General features: G+C 37.2%; 1 long non-coding RNA gene across 1 annotated transcript; it reads right to left on the bottom strand.

Moving 5' to 3' along the window:
- Positions 1-2,295: 2,295 nt before the first annotated feature.
- Positions 2,296-15,274, bottom strand: LOC145694086 (uncharacterized). Its single transcript, XR_014132918.1, has 3 exons — positions 15,160-15,274; positions 7,143-7,281; positions 2,296-2,450 (listed from the first exon to the last, which is right to left on the bottom strand). It is a non-coding gene; the product is annotated as an uncharacterized LOC145694086 (long non-coding RNA).
- Positions 15,275-16,094: the final 820 nt, after the last annotated feature.

A 16,094-nucleotide genomic window follows, 5' to 3' on the forward strand; every position in this document is an offset into this window, starting at 1 on the left:
TGCTTGTACAGTCACGAAAGAAAATATTCTTCAGTTGACAAAATTTGTTTTCCTAAAAACTCAACAATAAATTAACCTATCAGAGTACCGACTTTGGCAGGTTGTCAAGTTATAACTATTCGAAGAATAACAACAAAAAGATCCAAATTAATTAATTTGTTGCCGAGCTATTGGCAAAAGAAAATTTGTCAACTGTCAAATACTTTCTTTTCCGTGTGTACTATATAAAGACGACTTTACCTCATTCTTTTCCTTAATAATATCCTCTTCCAAAATGCAGAAGTTGTTACCACAAGAGGCGTGAACAGGATTTTCCAGAAATAACTTCTCTGAACATTTTAATTAACAGATAAGTTATTTTTTAAATGAAGCTATAATTAAAAACATGGTGTCAGCTGAAAACGTTTTTCCTCACAAGATGATTCCTAAACAGTACTCCCCATTAAAAATGCAACTTCAAGGAGACAGGGCAGCTACGCCAAAGTTCCCAAGCCGATATCTAATAATAAGTGTCGAATATGCTTAACCCTTAACATACCAAGCGGGGTACTCTAGGGACCCCAGAGAGTGATATTTGGTGATACTGCCGCAATTATAAGAATCAATTTATTCTCGATTTTTATATGTATCCTGCAACCCTTTGAGATATCAATTACATGATTAGATCAACGATGCGTTTCTTTAAAAAATACAAAAAATAAAAACACACTTTAAAATGTAAAAACTCCATTGTTAAACCTGTGTTTCAGATTTACGAACACACAAGTATGAAATTGTATGAAGAACTGAATAGTGTTCAAATATACATAATATTTGACGTCAACAATGTTCATTTAACTTAAGTATGCTTCTAGACATCCAAAAAATAATAGTTGGAGTAACCCTCTGCAATACTATGTTGAGAAATTAAAATAATACTTGGGGTCCCCAGAAGACTCCAGCTTAGTAAACAACTTTGACGACTTAGGCTTGCTACGTTAAGGGTTAAACTTACCGCTGTATTCGCTGTGTGACAACGTGGTGATAGCAGAGCAGAACTGACCCAACATTGACAACCAGAACGACTGTAACACAGCGAGACATCGAGAGGATGTTCTCTTCTGGTATGGTAAGCCATGCGTCTTACGATCCAATGCCACAGCTCATCAACTGTAGCTGGCGGAGTTCACAGGTATGAGAAGCTGTGCAGCCATCGACCAAACATATTTATCCTTCCCTGCTCTACACATTCTGCAAATTTGGACTTTCCTGGATGTATCCTTCTTAGTTCAACATTTTAAGTAACGAGCAGTGTAATAGTCTCATACATTATTTAAAGAAAGAGCGATGATTCTCAGAATTACTCGGAAGTTTCTAGTTTACAATTGTATACATATATAGATAGATAGATAGATAGATAGATAGATAGATAGATAGATAGATAGATATAGATATAGATATAGCTATATAGATAGATAGATGTACAATAATTTAAAACGGTTATATCAAAGTTTGCATTCAGAGCACAAAAAGAAGTATAGCTCTCGGAACATTGATTTTAGCCAGATAATACCACTAGTAAACTCAACCACACTCAGTACCGTTAGTTGCTTGGTATTGTCTATGAGGCAAAGATCATCGTATCTCATTGCGTGTAGATTTTTGTATTTGTTTAACACTAAAAATTGTTTGTCGCTAACCGAACCCAGTAACATATATATACCGACAGGACGTACGTTAGTCACAAGGTTACATGAGTGAAACACTAAATTATTCGATTGACACTTGCGGCCTTGTCAACACTAGAGAAAGGTACAAAGTGATTAAATAAATACGAAACACAGTACATACAAAATATAACGATGTATGAAGTCTCCTTTTCATACGATTTGGAGAAAGGATACATCTGTAGAGAGCAACATAAATGATTTCTTTGGATAATTTGGATTAGTCCAGAATTCGAATAAAAATAATTTTGAAATTCGTTAAGTCCAACATTTTTTCTTTCTTTCTTCGGATTCTCAATAAAGTTGACTACTGAAAAGCTGAGTTACAGATTTTATGTTAAAACATATTCACTATACCATTGCCTTATTCACAGAACAATACATTAGTTATTAATGTATGACTGAAATAATAGTGCTTCGTGCAGATTTACTTTATCCAATCGGAATTGCACAATGATAAAAAAAAATGTTGCAAGGTATAATGTTCTTATTTACAGAGAAAAAGAGTTGAAAAGACAACGCTAACAAATATTTTCTTTAAACAGACATGCATTTATTCTAATTTATGGAAGAAAGAAATAATTTGCGGAGCAGTATATTTATTAAGGTTACATATTTGTACAAAATAATGTAAATACAATCGGGTCTGTCTTCAGAAAGGACGTGCTTTTAGCCACAAATTACACTGCTTCTTTTCGCTGTCTTTCATGCAGAATCCTGGTTTTGTTTTGATACATGAAATACCTGAAACAAAAATCCAAAAATATTTAAAATGTTACATTTTAAAATATTTAACATTTTTTTTAGATTAAATGGACAAAATCTGTTCGGTCAGGTATGGACTTTTGGGTTTCTGGTAGAAAAATGATGAATTAAAAAAAAAGTGTTTGTTGATGCTGAACAACTCGAAATGTATTACTATGCAAAAGTAAGTGGGTACCCACTGGCGTTCGAGGTACCATGGGGTACCTAATATGTCTGCATTTTTAGATATGTGGAAATATATGTCTCTAAAATGTAAAGAACTGATATCTGTTTAGTACAGAAAACCGCAACTCGGTAAGCCTTATGGATACCGAGGTATGGGAAAATAAAGGACAACACCATAGAAGTGTGAGTTTTGCGTACTAGATTGTGCAGTTTCGAAAACGTAATTACTGAGGGCTAACAACAACTTCAAAAGTAGTTTCAATTCAATACACTACACACACGTCCTTATGGGGGTTTTCGGGTACTATGGCATTCGCAGACCTCCCATTTCTAAACATTCTAAAATATATCTTAATAAACTTATAAAGAACGTTACAGGTGTGTGTTTACCGAAACCGCAAGTCGGTATGTTTAACAGTTACCGAAATATGGTGAAATAAATAGGAACACCATAGGTATGTGGGGCTTCCATACTTGACAGTAGTTTAGAAAATTAATGAAAATATGACTAATGGCTATCAAGATATTGTCAAATAAAGGGAGGACCCACACAGTTATGGGGTTTTCGTGTTAGGTGGTGAAATTTCCGAAACCGATCATGAAATCTGAATAAGCACCAGTAGCAATTTCATCCTAAAGTAACTGAGTATTTCCATGGGGTTTTAGAACATCATGGGTCTAAAAAGATTAAGTTTTAAAAGCTTTGAAAAATATAATTTGACATTTGTAAAGAGTATTAGAAAAGAGAATAGAGTTACCCAAAACTTCCAGCCAGTACATCTTACAGCTAGAGAGACACGTGAAATAAAAGAGTATTAGATCTTGAAATTTCATAAAACAACTTTTGATCTTAATAAAAGTTAAATAAGATGGTACTTATATGGGTTAAGTGAGTACCTCACACTCGTCAGGGCAATTCCGATCGAAAGATTAATTCAGCTCGAAGTTTTCTTCGGGTAAATCCAAGCGTGATAATTCCTAGCGTACAAAAAGAATGAAAATTCTTTGTCAATATCTAATATAGCAACCGAGATATAAGTAATTATGTATTTTACGACGTCGTAAAAATGGAGACCCACATGGATTTGTACTGTTGAGTCTTTGCTGTAAGAAGAAGAAATTTCAGAAAACTACCGTATACACCTTAATAGACAATTAAATGGGTGGAGGCACGGTGGCTTAGTGGTAGAGTGCGTACCTTTGGTGTATTGGGTCCCTGGTTTGATCCGTGTCCAAGTCAGTTTGTAGTCGACATTGTATTCGTGGGTATTCTCGGGGTACTCCCGTTTCCTCCCACCTTTACACTCCATCAATTCTATCATCAGCATTCACTTGCCTTAATTTCATTTTAAAATTAAATGGGCAGTTAAGTGTGATCGTATCTCTGGGAATTAAGAGAATACTCCAGTGTAGTTTCTGCAAAACATACTAGGTACACACCCCACCACTAAGTTACTGTGTCCTCACTGATTTAATTGCATATTAAGGTATATACAGTAGGTTTTTGAATTTCTTTCTTATAGCAAAGACCCAGAAGTACAAATCCTTAAAGATCTCTATTTTTACGTCATAAAATAAATGACTCGTTATATTTTGGTTACTATATTAGATATTCACAGGGAATTTTCACTCTTTTACACAGCTCGATTAACCTTTGGAACTGCCTGAAGAAAACCTAGAACTAATCTTTCCATCGAAATTGTACTGAGGTACTTACTTAACCCATAGAAATACCATCTTATTTAATTTTGTTGGGACCAATAATTTTTCCGAAGTTTCAACATCTCATACTCTTTTATTTCACGGTGTTTCCCTATATGTTAGATGTACTAGCTGCAAGTTTTAGGTAAATACATATTTCTAATACTCTTTACAAATGTCAAGTTATATTTTCAAAAGCTTTTAAAATTTAATCTTGGTAGACTGTAAGATGTTCTAACACCCCATGGAAATATCTAATTACTTGAAGATGGAATTGCTACTGGTGTTTATTAACTTTCCATGACCGGTTTCGGAAATTTTATCATCTAATACGAAAATCCCATACCTGTATTGGTCCTCTCTTTATTTGACAATATCTTGATAGCCGTTAGTCATATTTGAATTCATTTTCCAAATTGTACCTTCAAGTAGCAAGCCCCACAACCATATCGTGTCGCTCTTTATTTTCCCATATCTCGGTATCCGTAAGGCTTACCGAGTTGCAGTTTTCGGTAAACAAATATCAGTTCTTTACATTTTAGACACATGTATTTCCATATATCTAAAATGCAGAAATTAGGTACCGCATAGTACCCCTCTACCCCATTGGGGTACCCACTTACTTTTGCATACCAGGGCAAGAACACCAGTAGTCGTTACTTTAAGGTTGAAAACATACTCTTTTGTCTCTTCTGTGAGCACCGTGAATCGGTCGGAGCTTTACCATAGTTGGAAAGAGACACTGATCCTTCCTATATGACCATGTAGTCAGAATTCAAAATCTAATAGCCGTTGAAGGAAAAACAATATTTTAAAATCCCTTGTATTGCACCGGTAGTAGTCATCTCAAAATCGAAATGTTCCAGTGGTAGTTAGGGTTTTGTACCAGTGTTCGTCACTCAAATAACTTGACATAATTTATTCAGAAACGCACTGTTTATCAGTTTAAAATTAAGAATAGAGTATAAAGTACTAATCTTAATAACTGTGCATCACTTTTGGCACTCAAGAAAGAAAATAAAAAAGTTTTTACATACTTTTTAAAGCAATTTCAGTAAGAAAAATGTTAACTGAATTCAAAAGTTAACTGTATATTATTTTAACGTTAAGAGTACAATATTAATTACTATGTTTAATAACTATAGTGACTTTAAGCACTCAAGAATGAAAATAAACATGTTTGTACATACATTTTTAATACAATTTGAGAAACAAAATAAGTTAACCGAATTCAAAACTTAATTATATATCACCTTAAGATTAAGAATGGACTATAAAATACTGAGGTTAATAATAATGCATTACTGAAGAATGAAAACAAAAATGTTTTTAACTACCTATATTGTATTTACATGTTGTTATTTCTCATTAACATGCTTTTTGATAACGCACGATATGGGCTAGGGGTACGCACGAGAAATGATTTGAGACTGTCACCTCTCGCAAAGGTGTCGCGAAAGTTGTCTCGTCTCGAAAACTGTATCTGTTTCTATTGGAAGAGCTATGTCTCGTCTCGAATTTCGTAACAAAAATTCGTTACACATGCAGTTTTGTGTAAAAAGTGAAATGTATAAATACAGGAGAGAAAACATTGCAAACAAACATTATGTTAGTATGTTGAACATACTTTTTTGTATGTGGTGCAAAATATCTTCATCTATTTTTGCACCAAAGTTTATATGAAATGAAATCTTTGAGTTTTACGCTCCACGCTTTTGCCGGGTATGCTAAAGGAGACTATAATCATGAGAATGAATGAAATAGTAGAATGAAAACTGTGAGAGAAAACGGGAAAACCCCGAGAAAACCACACACAGTGTTTGTCCAACACAAAGCCCATTTGGCACGTGCTGGGATCGATCCAGGAACTCCATGCAGGAGAGGTGAACGCTCCATCACTGAGCTACCACGTCCTCAAAAACACAACCTCAGAATATACTTCATATAGAGTAGAAATGAAATGAAATCTTTGAGTTTTACGTCCCACGATTATGCCGGTTAGGCTAAAGGAGACGGTGATGATGAGTAATGAATGAAATGGTGGAATGAAGAAAGTGGGAGGAAACGGGACAACCCCGAGAAAACCCACGCACACGGTGTTTGTCCACCACAAAGTTCACTTGGCGGGGACTGGGATCGAACCCAGGACCCCAAGCACCAGAGGTGAACGCTCCACCACTGAGCCACCGCGACCCCTCATATAGAGTAGAAGTAACAAGATGTTAAAAAAAAAAATGGCCCGTCTGGAGGACATGTAAGCTAAACACCAATACAATTGTTACAGATTTATTTACTTGCACTGTTTAGGCTGAACATCGCAATACCAATATCATTATGTCACATCCTTAACTATGCTAACTACAACGTAGACCTGCTTTGCTTCGTAATGTCCAAATAGTTGATTATTGTGCTCGAAAGCAGGCAAGTAGCATACAAATTTATGATGTTGAAGGCGTTATTTTTCACAGCTATGGAGAAAATACATGAAAACGAAAAATAAAAATAAATCTTTGTTTTACTTCCTACGGTTATGCTATGTATGCTGACAGTCACAAATGAGTATTGAAAATTGATGATCTTGGAATACGATTTGGTGGAATAATGAGGGGGGGGGGAATAGACATTGATTAAATATAAAATTGAAAAGAAATAAGGGCCTGACGCTCAAATATTTATCTATCTGGCAGCCATCTTGATCCCTCTAAAATATCATGAAGTACTTGATTGATTCTAAACCCAATAATAGTAATAGTAATAGTAATTATAACAATAAACACAGAATATACCTAGATATAATTTACGCACCTTGAAGTGTAGAAATTAATGATTGCAATCCTCAGCATTCCAATAGTTCTTTGGTTTCTCCAAATGAAGATTCGGACATCGGTTTTCTTCTCAAGCAATAATGGGGTACAATAATCAGTTGCAGTCCAAAGCAAAGTCACTAAGTTAAGCATGAATATAAAAGATTTTGTGTTAAATATTTCAATGTAAATTTCATGAAATAGAATTCATTAGTTAGTTACATACAAACTCTTACGCATGTAAGTCAGAATCTACTTGTAATAACTTGTAAATTTAAACAAACTAAATTATACTACAGTTATAGAGACATCAAACATATATTCCATAAGATATATAGGGTGTCTCAAAAGTCCCCTGACATAAAGTAACTCGATTATTATCAGAGTTACAACAAAATGTAATTGGGAAACCGTCTCCAAATATGATGTTTCCAATGTAAGTTGAAGGAATTTTCAAAATCGGATGAGCCGTTTGGCTGTACACTCTTTATGCGTCCAATGTTAAATGAAAATGCAACGTTGCCATTTACCTGGACCCACAACATAAGTGAATGAAGTTACTGATTTTTACGCTAACATGTCGATGGCTAGCCCCCATTTCAAACAGTAACTTCATTCACATATGTTGTGGGTCCAGGTAAATGTAACATTGCATTTTCATTCCACATTGGGCGCATAAAGAGTACAGCCCAAACGGCCCCTCCGATTTAAAAAGTGTTCACTTTAGATTGAAAACAACATGTTTAGAAATGGTTTTTCCTCTTACGTTTTGTTGTAACGTCAGAGGACTTTCGAAACACCCTGTATACATCATACGAAGTTCCTTTCTAAATTCTACACGGGTGTAGTTTAATTGAATGTGAGATGGGTGATACACATTAGGCCGTTTGGAAATACTCTCACAGACGGCCGCCATTTTGGATTAAATTTGTTTGTTATAAACTGGTGGGTAATGTGATATATATATGGCCACGGGCTAGAATTTTCTCAGTATGTCAAATATGCAATCAGATTCCATGGAGCTTAATTTGGTGAAAAGTTATTGCCAATTGAACGTTGTATTTACCTCTTTCTTCTAGATGTAGAACCATACCGTTAGCACGTGAGGAATGCATCGAAATATTCAAACTGTGGAGCGGGAGGAGTGCCTGTACAGTGGTTACCGATTGCAAACAGAATCATCCACAATGTGACTGTGTTACATGTTGCAGTGTCACAGTAATTAACTACATTTGAGGAGACGGGCACATTCGTGGACATACGTCGTAGCGGACGATCGTAGAGAGCTACAGATGAAGCAACGCCTACGGCAGTGCTGACTTCTTTCTCGATGTGGCCCCAGAGGAGCACACGTCATTTATTAATGCAATGTGGGTTGAGTCATAGGGTCTGCGCGTGTATAAGTGCATCCGCACAAGGTGCAAATGAAGCAACATCTCCACGAGAACGATGTTGATCGCCAAGTGCAGTGAGTAATTATGGTTAACATTTTTATGCAAATACTCTTTTCAGATGAAGCTGACCTCTACGTAAATGGGAAGGTTAATAGGCAGAACATGCACAATTGGTCACCTGACAACCCCGCGTGCAAGACCCCTCCAACATGACCAGCGCAAAGAAAATTAATTATGTTGTTGGCAGACAAATGAGGAATACGTCTAATCAGTCACTTTTTCATTCCATAAAATTAACTGCGGAATAATACCTCACGCTCGTACAGGGATAGATATTGCGAGCTGCGATGCCCGAGGATGGTACATTCTCGCAGTTTTTTCAACACCATGGCGCTTTCTTCATTATGGATTCGTATTGCGTCACTACTTGAACAATTCTCTAGAACATGGGTTGATCGACGAGAGGCAGTTGAATCGCTGCTCGATCACCGGACCTAACGCTGTTCAATTTCTAGCTAAGTGGAAAAGTTAAGGCTATGGTTTGTGCAGTAAATATTCATAATTTTTATCATCTAGAACAAAGTATCGCCATCGTCTGTGCACAAATTTGACCCTATATCCTACTTTGTGTCCACAGCAATTGGAAGAAGCTTCTGCAAATGTTTATTGCTCAGTAGGAACATGTGGAACATATACTATAACCAGGGGTAAAAGTGGACCTGAAAAGGTGGGGGGACGGTAGGTAGCGGCATCACTCCACGCCGTTCCTCCTGCCTATCTCTGCCCATTGTACCATTTTAGGATCTGGAGGACGCCCTACATATTTTTCGAGGTGGGGAACTGCGTCCCCCGCGTTCCCCCTCGCTTTTACCCCTGACTATAACAGGGAAATGTGTTCGAAGTGGGAAAAATCAGAGGCGGTGTGTTTTATTACGATTTTGACTCGACATATCGGCTATCTAAATGTTCAAATGCAGTGAGGTGTGAAGCCTACAAGATTGGATTTCTATTTACATAATGTCTGAAAACCACTGGAAAGCTTCTTTTAGTTACGGAGAAAAAACGGAGAGACTGATCCATCCATCGTGAACAACTTTCTGGAAAAAAATAAATAAAAATAGCCCTTACCTTGTATCAGAGAATTATACACGAAAGTGCTCAAAAACCGACTTTTAATATTAACAATTTCCAGCGGGAAAACTCCTGGACCACACACTCGAATGAGGGGTATTTCAAACTCCCGTAAGATCTGCCCCCACAGCAATCCCCTAAATCCGCCCATGCTCAAAACACGACGCTTATAAGAATTCAGACAAGACGACACATACATGCATACGAAAGAAACAATTCAACACGGCACATCAAAATATAAACTAGATGAACTTCTTTGAAAACACCTCATTTTACAAACAAAAGGTAGAAAAAGGTAAAAATGTCAGTATTGTCAACTTAGAATCTACATAAGAAATAAAATCTTTTTATGTGCAAAGCTATTCGTCAATACGTATAAAAAAAGGATTTATTAATGGTATTTAGCATTTATTCTTCCGTGAAGGTATATCTTGATCACTAAAAAACCAGAAACGGTATGTCTCTATCACTGGGGGGGGGGGGAACAGAAGGGTATGACATACCACTACATATAGTCTCACTTGGTTCACTGCCAATAACATTTCACCAGAATAAGTTACATGATATCTGATTGCATATTTGACATCCTCAGAACATTTTAGTGCATGGCCATGTATCACACTACCCACTTATCGTCCGTATTACAATTTCGAATCTAAGATGGCGACCGTCCGCGTGATGTAATCCGAAAGTATCCCTCTGGGCCTAATGTGTATCTCTTATCTCGCAGTCAATGTAACTACATCCATGTAGTTTTCAGAAAGGATGACAAGGGACTTCTGATGCATCCTGTATATAATAGTTGTATCAATAATGACGGGTATACCGGCTAGGCTAAAGGAGACGCTGATGATTATATAATGAATGAAATGGTGGAATGAAGAAAGTGGAAGGAAACGGGAGAACCCCGAGAAAACCCACTCACACGGTGTTTGTCCACCACAAAGTTTACTTGGCGCGAGCTGGGATCAAACCAAAGACCCCAAACACCAGAGGTGAACGCTCTACCACTGAGCCATCGAGGCCCGACAGGAATATTTGTTGAAGTCTACTGTCTTCTTCAGTACCAAGGTTACACAAAAATGAGCCTATGGTTTTGATGGAATTCGAACCAACATTATATGTATACTCTCTCAGTGAGAATCAAAGCTGGCACCAAGTTTACATATGCGCGCGCATTGTATTTTACTTATATAGCTCACAGAGCTATGTGCGAGCAAGCAAGGCACGTGCCCCGGCCGTGTGGTTGGAGGGGCTACTAAAAGAGAGGTTATATATTAGTACTTTTCCATTTTGGTGTTTAATACTTTTCATCAGAGTGCGAAATCATGAAATCAAAGTGGGGGGAGACTGAAGGACTGAAGAGAGCGAGAGAGAGGGGGAAAAAAAGCTGCGCAGTCTTACATTCGGATGCTTGGCACGAAGAAAAACATTGCAAGCAATTTTGAAAAAAAAAAAGAAAGAAAGAAAGAAAGAAAAAAACTTAAATAATGTGATATATTTTGTAGGCTTTGGATATGTATGTTTTAGTTGGCATCAACAATTATTGGTGTGTTTTTGTCACAATTGACAGTTTAGCGAGAGACTAGGCTAACTGACAATTTTAACTTTCTGAAAGAAAAGGAAACAAATGAAAACAGCACGTTACAAAGGATACGACTGATATTCATAGTTTGGCTTAGTATACAACAGGGGTGGATCCAGGATGGACTACTGGGGGGCGGTGGGTTGTAATGCCACTACTTACAAGATAGAGCTACTTTTAAGAGATTCAACTCTGGGTGGGTTTTATTTTATATTAAAATACACAAAGTTTCCTCTTCTTGGGGGAGATAGACCCTCCCTGGATCCGCACCTGTCTCAGGACAAGCCACACAGACAAGTGGTTGAGGCAAAGGTCAATTAATGACATTAGTATGCTGTTCCGTCAAAATCTCAATCTTGACCTGGATGTAAGTTAGCCTGGTCTCTCACTGAACAACTCAATTGAATGTTTCATATGTAAATTAGGCACTTCTACATCACAAACAGTAAATATAACCTACCTTATTCTACGTTTCTACAACTGATTGTAACTTTAAAGGTTCTCGTGAAGATTAGCTGGCGGAGGTTACCTAACATAGCCATGAGTTATCAAATTAATAGTTGTGCTTCGTGGGTGATGATAATGATCCTGAGGTTAGATGTTAAATTGGACTCGAGAGCGGAACAAGGGCTGATCTTATTCGTGTCTCAGACGGGGCGTGGAATGGAACGAATATGAAAATAAGGTTGCTGTAATAGTTTTTCATAGGGTTTGTAAGATTTTCGAAACACTTGGAAATTTTTTTTATCAAGACTTGACATTTTTTTAAGATAAAAATCAAGACTTGGCAATTTCAAGTTTCATCCCCCTCCCAATCTTGTAATGCTCACTACGCCGCTGTAAGCAATACATATTTTCGACAATATTCGTTGTTCATCTGTTTCCGCTGGGTTCCAACGTGGTGAGCTGCATATGGGACTTTTAATAGTGTTATTATAATGAGAAAGAATTGCAAATTATGTTGATGTTCCTAAAAGAGGGAAATTGAAAGAGAAATTAAATTAAAAATAAATAAGGGAGAGAAAAGTAATTACCTGAAAATAAAAATAAAGTCTTTGAGTTTAATGTCCCACGATTATGCTGTTAGGCAAGGGAGTCGGTGATTAAAGCAAGTTAATGATTATGGAATATTTGGTGAAATGAGAAAGTGGGAGGAAACCAAGTCCCCGAGAAAACCTACGAGCACGTATATGAAAATGAAGTAAAACATACACTGGACTATGCTTTCTTTGTCTAGCAGAGTCATAGTTTGGAATCGAAAATGTGTTTTGAATTTTTGTATTTAGAGATGGAGAGTGTAAGTAACGAAATCACTTAATACATCCATTAAGATTTCGGAAAGCGAAATCTAAATTTAGGTAAGCTAACTCCATGTATTAACTGCTTGCATCCGCTTCGTACATTGTTCGAAGGGTCACGAAACAAATCACCTCATTTAGTCTACACATACCTAGTACTAGCGTTAATTACCTGCTTCGTTGGGTGAAAATAAGAAAACCAGTAATACATGTATGTTACGTTAGTCAGTCACTTTTTTTACTATTACGAAACGCTCTCTCATATCGGTTATTTTCGATCATTTGTAAGATCCGTCTCCCCTCTTTCCCTCCCCAAGTTGCTTGGATGAATTTTGATTTAAATAGTATCGGAAGTGTCACTGTCCATTTCTGCGCCCCCGAAAACAATGGATTTAGATTAGGATTAGTTCACTTAACTTAGTAAGCCTACACAGCTTTGGCGCGGCTCGACTTGTTGAAAAGCAATCCAAAATCTAAACAAATATATCGATGTCACTGGGGTTTAGTAAAGTGTATCGTAAGTCAAGAAGATTGAGAATCACTGCCTCGATTATTCACTTCAATTAATCATCAAACTCCTTTAACCTGAAGTACATAATCGTGGAATGTTTAACTAATATTATAATTTTATGGCATCTAGAAAATGCACATATCGTACATTACGTTACATTACCATTCAATCGCAATAGGTTATTACAGACGTGTGGTTGGCTTGAAGCTTAGCATCCTATTCAGCGCCAAGACTGTGTACGACCTACACCTACAGCATAATATGGAATCCTACTCGCATGATCTTCGACCAAGATTTGAATCAACGGGAGGATGAAGATTTTCCCTCTCGTCAAGTAATTTCCCCAACTCGCCAAAGAATTTCTCCCTTGCCGGGAAAATATTTCCCTCATTTCATATTTTACATATTATATACTATATATATATATATATATATATATATATATATATATATATATATATATATATATATATATCTTGCATCACTGAGAAATAAAATGCTTGGATTGTATATCTGAAAAGTCGCCCCCTCCCCGCAGGCACGTAGCCACGATTTCGCAATACGGGAGGTCCGTGACGAAATACTGTGGTTATCACACCAGGGGTTCGATCAATCTAAACTATTTTACTGACAACATATCCATATTGATTTGTTAGGACAATAAAATGAGGATATGTTAGTAAGTATTTTAATTAAAGAATTATGAAGAAATCTTGCGTAAAAGAATAGAAAAAAGTATTGACAAAGACATAGTCTTCCGACGTCATTCGAACTCGGTTCTTCTCGTCTTCTTTCTATTTCTCTTATCTTAGTTCAATGCCGTCAAGGATAGTAACGAGATCTCTTTCGGGAGTAAAGACATCCTATAAAATGGATTAGTGTTGCCGCGAAATTCAAAATGGTTCATATTATTGGTAATTCTGGGCATTGCTTAAGTTCTGACAGGCTATCTGAAAGAACCGGTTTATCGATCGTCATTTGTAGTCCATAGGGTTACTGGCGCAAATCCCGTGGGGATGAGGACATGTCCCCTCCAATCTTAGAACTGGGGGGGGACTTTCCCCTCAATAATCCGATTTGAAATGCGTTTTTTGGAGAGAAATGTGATGATTTGTGTCCGATTGCCACAAAGGAAAGTAAGATGAAATTGATGTCCCCACCTCAGAATAAGCCTTAAATCTGCCCGCCTCACAATTTTGAAGACAACTCTGCTCCCCTGATCCTCCGCAGCATTGTTTTTCAACTTCATAATTTGAACATCCTTAAAAAAAATTATGAGAACTGTCTTACCCGTCCCTCCCAATGTTGAAGACAGATTTGCGCCGCTGCATACGGTTAACATGGAGCTAGATGGAATTCGGAATGTTCCGTTACAATAATATCCAATTTCAACTTGATCCGCCCCCCCCCTCTCCCGTTTCCTCCACACAAAGCTCCTCGTAAGAAAGAGTAACCAAAACGCTTATTGTAGCTTTATATTTTTGAGGCTGTTTCATCTGTTTCTTTCTGTTTCATCTTTCCTTAATATTTTTCATTTCTGGATCCGAAGGGGGGGGGGTCTGGACCCACCCCTTGGCTACGTGCCTGCTTCCCGTAAAAAGCATCATTCGAACCCTGAATCAAACAACTCCATCTGTAAAGCAGTGCTGAGTTGATTTTAATATCCTTTTCTGCAACGAGGCTGTATGAGACGTGGACTTACTGATTAACATGGACTCCGAACCACTCCCGCCAGGAATCGAACGCGGGTCTCCCACACCAAAGGCGCGTACGCTAACCGCTTAGCCATGAAGGAGCTCATATCTATAGCAGTGTAAGCAACAACAACAACAAAAAGAAACACACACACATACTAGAAGTTTGCGCAATTGGGGATCAAAACATTCTCAATGAAGTATGAGAAATAGTAAACGTCAAAGTGGGCTTCTGCTTATTCTTTACTTCATTAATACTTAATTCCTTCTAGAAATAGTGAAACAATACTATGAAGACACAGTACTTAAACATAATCGAAAGAATAAGACAAGGAAACAGAGTAATTTCCGACTAATTAAACTAGTCATATATACTATACCTAACTGTTACATTGTATTTCTTACCATATTACGAAAGCGATATAACTTTTTTACCAGCCATAGAAGCTGGACGCAATCCAATACTGCAATTTAGACACTGTAACGAAAGCTGCAAGTCAAACGCCTGACACTCCGCCTGCCTGAAACTCTTCAAATAACTGTGTAATAGCTGTTTCAAGCGGCCTACAACTTATGACCTTGAGACTATGTGCTAGTAACCAAATTAATGCCAAGGTACGATAAAACACAACAACTTGCCACAATGACGTCAACACAAGGAAAAAAAGAAAAACATCTAATTTTTGGTTCGAAAATTATGAAACAATAATAATAATAATGTAATTCTCAGGAACTCAAACATTAGTTAACTAGAGAACATAACAAGCAAAACAAAACAAAACAAAACAAAACAAAAAGAATCTTAAACGTGAGCTCTCCCTGACTGCTGTTTTTAAATTTCAGTGAGGCTGTAAAATATGTTTTGTTTTATTGTTAAAAAACAAAAAGAAAAAGAAAAATAAAGAAAGAAAGGAAATAAATTTTGTTGCAAATATCCTAGTAAAAATAGGTTTCCTAAACACAAGTGGCTCCGCGTAGCATAGTTGTAACGCTCTCGCCTTCGGTACGAGCGGACCCAGGTTCGATTCCGGTAGGGGCACTCGGTCGAAAAAGTATCAAAAGCTTTTAAGTCCAGACATCCTGAATGAGGCTTTCTTGGGTTTTCCTCATTTCATACCAGGCAAATGCCGGGTGGTACCCAACATATAGGTCCCAGGCCGTTTGCTTCCTTCCCTTTCCCCGGATAGTGTGCTCACCGAGGGACGTCATAACTCACATGTGACGGGCTAACAAGGTCATTGATGCCGAAAGCCCAGAAATCTAAATCCTAAATCTTCACTACACAAGAAAATGTTCGCGCTGAAAACGGTTTCTTAGCAATTATGTTAAGCAGTCCTGTA

Source organism: Thermobia domestica, chromosome 9, assembly GCF_964235325.1.
Source record: "Thermobia domestica chromosome 9, izTheDome1.hap1.1, whole genome shotgun sequence".
Taxonomy (NCBI): Eukaryota; Metazoa; Arthropoda; class Insecta; order Zygentoma; family Lepismatidae; genus Thermobia; species Thermobia domestica.